The sequence below is a fragment of the Myotis davidii genome, unplaced genomic scaffold (genome assembly GCF_000327345.1).
Source record: "Myotis davidii unplaced genomic scaffold, ASM32734v1 scaffold812, whole genome shotgun sequence".
Lineage (NCBI taxonomy): Eukaryota > Metazoa > Chordata > Mammalia > Chiroptera > Vespertilionidae > Myotis > Myotis davidii.
In genome coordinates, this window is record NW_006284238.1 from 475785 (window position 1) to 482782 (window position 6998).

Genomic DNA, 6998 nt, shown 5'->3' on the forward strand with positions numbered 1-6998 from the left:
CTTTTTTGACAGAGTAATTACAAAATGGTTTCAGAAAGTATGGGCTAAATCCCAAAGATAATGGCCTCCCTTAATTTTGCATGTGAATTGACATGAATCCTGGACTTACAGTTCAGCTGTGCACATGTGTAAGAGACATAAAAAAAGCTATTATAATAAAGCTATTTGGAACTGAATTAACTTATTTCCCAGTGGCCAAGTCCCAGACTAACTTCTGAGTGGTGCACATATTGGTGGATCCAAATGTTTAGCAAAGGAATTGACAGCGGCAAGATAAAACTTTTAGTCATACTGTAAACAAGTTAAATGACTACTGTATTAATTGCCACAACAAGCCATCAAACACTGGGTAGCTTAAACAACAGAAATGTATTTTCTTATACTTGTGAAAGATAAAAGTCCAAGATCAAAATGCCATCAAGGTTGGTTTCTCATGAAGTCTCTTCCTGGCCTTTAGACAGCTACCTTCCTGCTGTGTATTCCTATGGTTTTTCCTCTGGGCACGTGGGGAAAGAGAATTGTGGCATCTCTTCCTTTTCTTATAAGGACACCATTCCTATCGGATTAGGTCCTTACTCTTGTTACCTAACTTAACTTTAATTACCTTCTTTAAGGCCCTATCTCCAAGTATTGTCACATTGGTTAAGACTTTAATAAATGCATTTTGGGGAGACATAGTTCAGTCCATAACATATGATAAAACAAAAATAAAATCCGCAGGATTATAAATGGACTCAGATTATCAAGAAATAATGCTGAAATTTCTAGGATAGAATCCAAAATTTCTGACACTAAAATATAAGCAAATCTGAGTAATGCTAGAGAACGGCCAATCAAAAGACACGAACACTTAACATAATTTCTCTTTAACTTGAAGAACTTCCTCTAGCATTTATTTTGGAGCAGTTATACTGGACCATCTGAGACAACCCAGATTGGGAATATTAGAAAGTATTTTTAATTCAACTATCATAACCATCCTTTGTAACATAAAAATGAACAATGTTAAAACAAATGGAAAGTGAAAAATTCCCAACAGGAAAATTAGAAAGCAAAAGAAAGGAACAATTAAAATTTTAAACTGAAAATTATAATATCTGAAATTTTTAAAAAATGTGCTGTGATTGGCTCAATATCAGAATGGAGATAACACCAGAGTCAGTAAACAGTTGAAATTTTCAATAGATTAATAGAAATATACAACTTTGTCCTGGATTAGATTGTGCCCATCTCTCACCCACTCCCATAACCTTAGAATGTGACCTTATTTGAAAAGGAATTTATTGTAGATGTCATTAGTTAAGATGATTAATACTGTAAGGTAGACCCTTAATCCAGTATGACTGGTATACTTATAGGAAGGAGACAAAATACTATGTGAATGCAAAGACAGATATCAGAGTAATGCACAAATCAAGGAACCCCAAGGATTGCTGGCTATCAGCAGAAGCTATGGAGAAAGGAAGGATGCTACCCAGTGTCTCAGAGGGAGTAAAGGGAAAAATACAAACATAAAAATAAAACAAATTAAAAAAATTGGTAGACCTAAATCCTATCATGTCAATAATTACATTAAATGCAAATGGTGTAAACAAACCAAAGACAGAGATTGTCACATTAGATTTTTTAAAATTGTACCAACTATATGTTGCCTACAAAACCTCACTGTAATTATCTATATCTAGAGGCCCGATGCACCAAATTCATGCACAGAGGGGTGGGGGGTGTTTCCTCAGCCCAGCATGCACCCTCTCTAATCCGGGACCCCTTGTGGGGTGTCTGACTGCCTCTTGCAATCCAGGACCGCTGGTTCCTAACCGCTTGCCTGCCTAACGGCTTGATCACCACCTAACTGCTCCCCTGACAACCTCATGGCCCCTAACCACCTCTGCCTCAGCCCCCACCACCGTGGCTTTGTCTGGAAAGAAGTCAGACAGTCAGAAGATGTCCAGTCTCCCGGTCTAATTAGCATATTACCCTTTTATTAGTATAGATAATAAAAGCATAATATGCTAATTAAGCCCGAAGTCTGTCTGGACAACCTTCCAGAAGAAGCCCAGGCTGTGAGAGAAGCCCTGGTCCTGGGTGCCAGAGGGAAGCTGATGGTGGCAGCTGGGGGAAGGAAGGCCTACTCTTGCACGAACTTTGTGCATTGAGGCTCTAGTATTTATATGAATGAGTTAAATGTAAATAATAGAAAAGCTATTCCATGCAAGCACTGGTCAAGAAAAGATAAAACTGATATATGAGTATCAGAGTATACTTCAGAATAATGAACATTACCAAGACTAAGTCAAAGAATTTCATAACCATAGAGCGTTCAATTTATTAAGAAAATTAAAAAAATCACAAATATATGTGGAACTAATAGAGCTTCAAAATATATGAAGAAATGAGCCATATTAAGCAGAGGCAGGGTTGAATCATGTATGAGCATTTATTTCAATAATGCTGGCAGTATAGGGAGAGCAGTCGGTCACCCTGGAGATTCTGCTCTCACCCCCTCACCAGTTGGCCGATTATATACAGGTGATGGCGAAGACAGCTATGTGCAGCTATACACACTGTGAGTGTGACAGGGAAAGGTGGTGACGGGAGTATTGGTGTGTCTGCAGTTTGGTCTTCAGGAGCTCAAAGTCTGATAACAAGGTGGATAATCTTCTATGATGTTACAAACAGCTCAGCCCACTCCTGGGACTGGAGAATAGCCAGAGTTCCTGAGGCAAATTCCGGGAGAGGGTCAGGGTCTGGGCACAGCAACCATATCGAAGTGTGCCCTGTCCTTGGTCTGTTCTCAAAATGTATTTCTTTTCTGAATAATGGACCCATCGAAGCATCTTATCTTTTTACAGCCTTGTTTCCTCCTCCATTTCCCAGGGTCTGTGAGAAAAACACTTATCTATAGTTTGTAAGGTGAATAATTATTAAACTACTGTGGTTCCATTCTTGTTATGTGCCCTTCCCCCATCAAAGTGATCTTCAGTTTGTCCATAGGAGCCTGATAGAAGCAAAGGCAAACCCTAACTGGAAAACAAATATAAAAATCTATAATTTAAATATTACAGGTAAAAGTCAAGGGTTCATTAGTTGAGAAGAAGGAGGAAAAAAAGAGAAGGAAGGAAGGAAGGAAGGAAAGAAGGAAGGAAGGAAGGAAGGAAGGAAGGAAGGAAGGAAGGAAAGAGGAGGGGAGGTGGGAGGGAATGAAGAATATAATCACATTTTTAAAATACAAAATATTGAAATATTTCTATCTAAAGTAATTACCCAGAAATAATCATAGTGACTCAGAAAAAGCTTGAAATAATGAAGAAAAGGTTTGGTCTCAAGAAGCACAGAGTGAGAGGGAATGATTTATTTCAGAGGCCCAAGCTAGCTCTATTTAGGAAATTAGAAAAGGATAATAATGGATGAGATGAAGGTTGAGAATTTTTCATTAAAAAAAGATAACTATTCTTAGACTGAGAAAGATAAACAGATCCCAAGCAGATAAATAAAAAGCAATCCACCAAAATATTAAATATCAAAAGATAATTATAAAAACAAAAAATATTTTAAAACAATCTATTTTTAAAATAAAGGACAGATTTCTTATAAAGGTATGGAAAATATGATGAAAGAGACCTCAAAACCAACCAAATTAAATAGAAAAACAGAACAAATCTTTATTAGAGAAAGCAAAAATTAAATAAAATTAAATAGAAACTATATTTGACTATAGTTTCTAAATAAGAGTGAAATAAAAGTGAAAAACTTAACAGGCCTTTGTATTAAAAAAAAAATCCCTCTGTAAAAGTGCTTTTAAACTGTATTTCAAGAAGAAAAAAAATATTCCAGAAGTTTTTAGATAGAAATAAAAATGTTGAACAAAGAAAATGGTAAATATGGAGGTAAATTAAGAAGTTACAAAATATGTTATATATGAATCCATTTGAAAGTGGTAAGTAATATATTTTAAGCAATATAGGGACATGGCACATATTCAGAAATAATGACTGATGTGTGAGATTTTTCTCTGTTCAATGTAACAGCATCACAGAATTTCCTTACTCTGCAGGTTACAATTTACCCACATGCCAAATGAGCTATTAATTAAATAACCTACATATGTGGCATTATAATTATACTTCACCACCTTAAATTATTAACCAGCACATTAAGTGCAGAAAAAAATCTGAAGAAATGTTTGCTGAATAATTAAAAATTTCAAGTAATATAAACAAAATATTTTAATTTAAGTATATTTACCCTTCCTTTTGATTACAAAGCTAGGATTATATTGACAACAATTATTTACATTTCATTATATGAATATAAACCATTGTATAGAACATTAGGTAATGCATCCAATAACACATTCATACATACAGTTTCCTTGCATGCAAAATACCAGCTGTATTGAACATATAAAGTTGAGTATTCTAAGGACATGTAGTTGAATGTGCTTCCCCAAGTTTACATGATATGACAGAGAATGAGTTGTATTTAAGATTTATAACTCACAATAAGGAGGAATCCTGCCTCATGCAAAAATACCAGGCACCTACACTTAGTTTATTGTAAGATTTGCAACAATAATTCCATTATTGCACTATAAAAATTCCCATAGGTAGACTAGGGGTGATAATAAATTAACTTAGTTAGATGACATGTTTGTAAGTGAAGGCAATCTAATTAGATCAACTTTAATTATCTCTAGAGGGAAAGGGTTGTTATTGATTAATTGAAAGGACAGTAAGATAATTCGTTAAATTGTTTTCTTATTTGCTAAGCTTAACTAGAAAAGGCTAAAGCACAACTTTTGTGAGAATTAAGTCCTATTATCTCAAAGTGTCAAAAAAAATATTCCTTCCCTTCCTGTCTTTCACAACTGAAATATGATTTCCTTAGGATGTATGTTTTCTAAGTTTGAGGAAATTTATTAATTGCCATGCCCTTATTTTCACCTCAAATCAGAATTTGGGTGTGAGTGCGCCACATTTACATTTCAAATCTTAAATTGAATTCGATATTAAATATGACATTAAAGTTTGAAAGCTCCTTCGTAGGCAAAAAGTAAGATTATCATTTCTGGCCACGGTTGCTTGCTTTTAACAGATAATATGAACACATATAGTCCAATATGTGACCCACATTTATTATTTTGTTTTTACAAATGCCTTAAATTGTGACAGATCCTCTTACAATATTCAGTGTAAATTTTATGTTATTCAATGTTAGCACAATCTGTGTGATAATCTATTGTAGGGTTCATCATTTACCTTTGGCAATTCTAATCTGGTTTCTTTGTGAGTCACAGAATTAAGGTCACATCTGTGTCTACTTTGGCTGGTTACTCATCATGTATTTTCTTCTCTTTACTTTCCCGCTATTTTAATATTGAGACAATAGTAAAAGAGAAACTATAGATGAGTAGTATGATTTTAAAGTTCAGGGGAAAGATAAGTAAGCCAAAAGGGTCCTCAGATAATCACCAGTGTTTTCTCAACTATTGTTCTAGATTCTGATATTTTCTTTACCTGTTGAGAATTGTATTTTAAATAATGTTAATTCCCAGTACATGCTAATATGGAAAAAAATTTGGATCAGCTGCTAAACTGGGTGGCAAAGTGATATTAGCAATTAGGAGATTATTTTATTCTATGATGATAATACCACCTCAATGTCAAAGTAATTATTATCTGACCTAAGAAAAAAATCATCTGACTGAATCTTCCAATATAATTATTGAATGCAGATTTTCTGATGAGATCTTTGAACTCTGAAGAAAGGTTTTAATTTAGCATAACCATAGAATTATGCATCTAGATAAAAGTAAGACTATGAAAGTGTGGCTTATATTTGAAGTCTATATTAGAATATTTGAATTTTATATCTTTATAATAATTTAGAAAGCTAATTATTAGGCAAAGGAACTTAGAAAACTCATTAAGGAAATATTACCCTATCAACCACACATACTGTTCCTCTTCCTTTATGAGTTAACTCGTGGCCTGGTACAAAAAAAATTCATGCATGGGGCAGGGGGAATGTCCCTCAGCCCAGCCTGCACCCTCTCCAATCTGGGACCCATTGGGGTTGTCCCCCCGACTGGCCTGCCCACCCCCAACTGCCCTCCCCACCTGGCCTGATCACCCCTAACCACCTCTGCCTCGGCCCCGCCACCAAGGCTTTGTCCGGAAGGTCTCCTGTAAGGTCTCCTGGCCTAGTTAGCATATTAGTATTTTATTAGTATAGATAATCAGTTTTTATTCTAATATGCTTTTTTGATAGTTCCTTTCAGTTTAACCTCGATAAATAAATACTGACTATGCTGACAGTGAAATAAAAAAGTCTCAATATTTACACATGTGTGAAAAATCTGTTATATAATTTTTATTTATGTTAAAAAGAAATTAAACACAATTAACTTATAATACCAGTGGATAGTATGCAGAGTTGAAAAAGAAGTTAGATGGATTACATGTCATTTAAAGAAATTAAAAGAAATGTTTTCACAATTTTGGAAAACCTCTTCCAAATCTTTGAAAATTTTTATTATTCTTTCTCTCCTGTTGAGTACTGAGTTAAATGTAAGTTATATCAATTTTTATTAACCATATATCTGACATACACATTTTTATATTTTTACATTCTATTGATATTTTATTTTTTCATCATTTCTATTGATCCTATGTTCATAGGCAAAGAGTCCTTCATTTAATGTATCAATTTACTAAATCCAGCAAAACAATTCTTTTTTTCATATTTTTTATTGCTTCCTTTTTCATTGGATACATATTTTTTATTTCACTCCCTTCAAGGTATCCTCTATTTGCACATGAATACTATCCATATTTAGTCCTTTATGTATTAATATATTTATCAATGTTCAAGTATCTTCTTGGTAATTTCAACATTCAGAACATCTCTGATTCTTTTTTGGCCATGTGACTTAGGGGTTTGGGGGGCTGAATGAAAGAAGATGAAGGGATTAACCAAAATATATATATACTTAACAC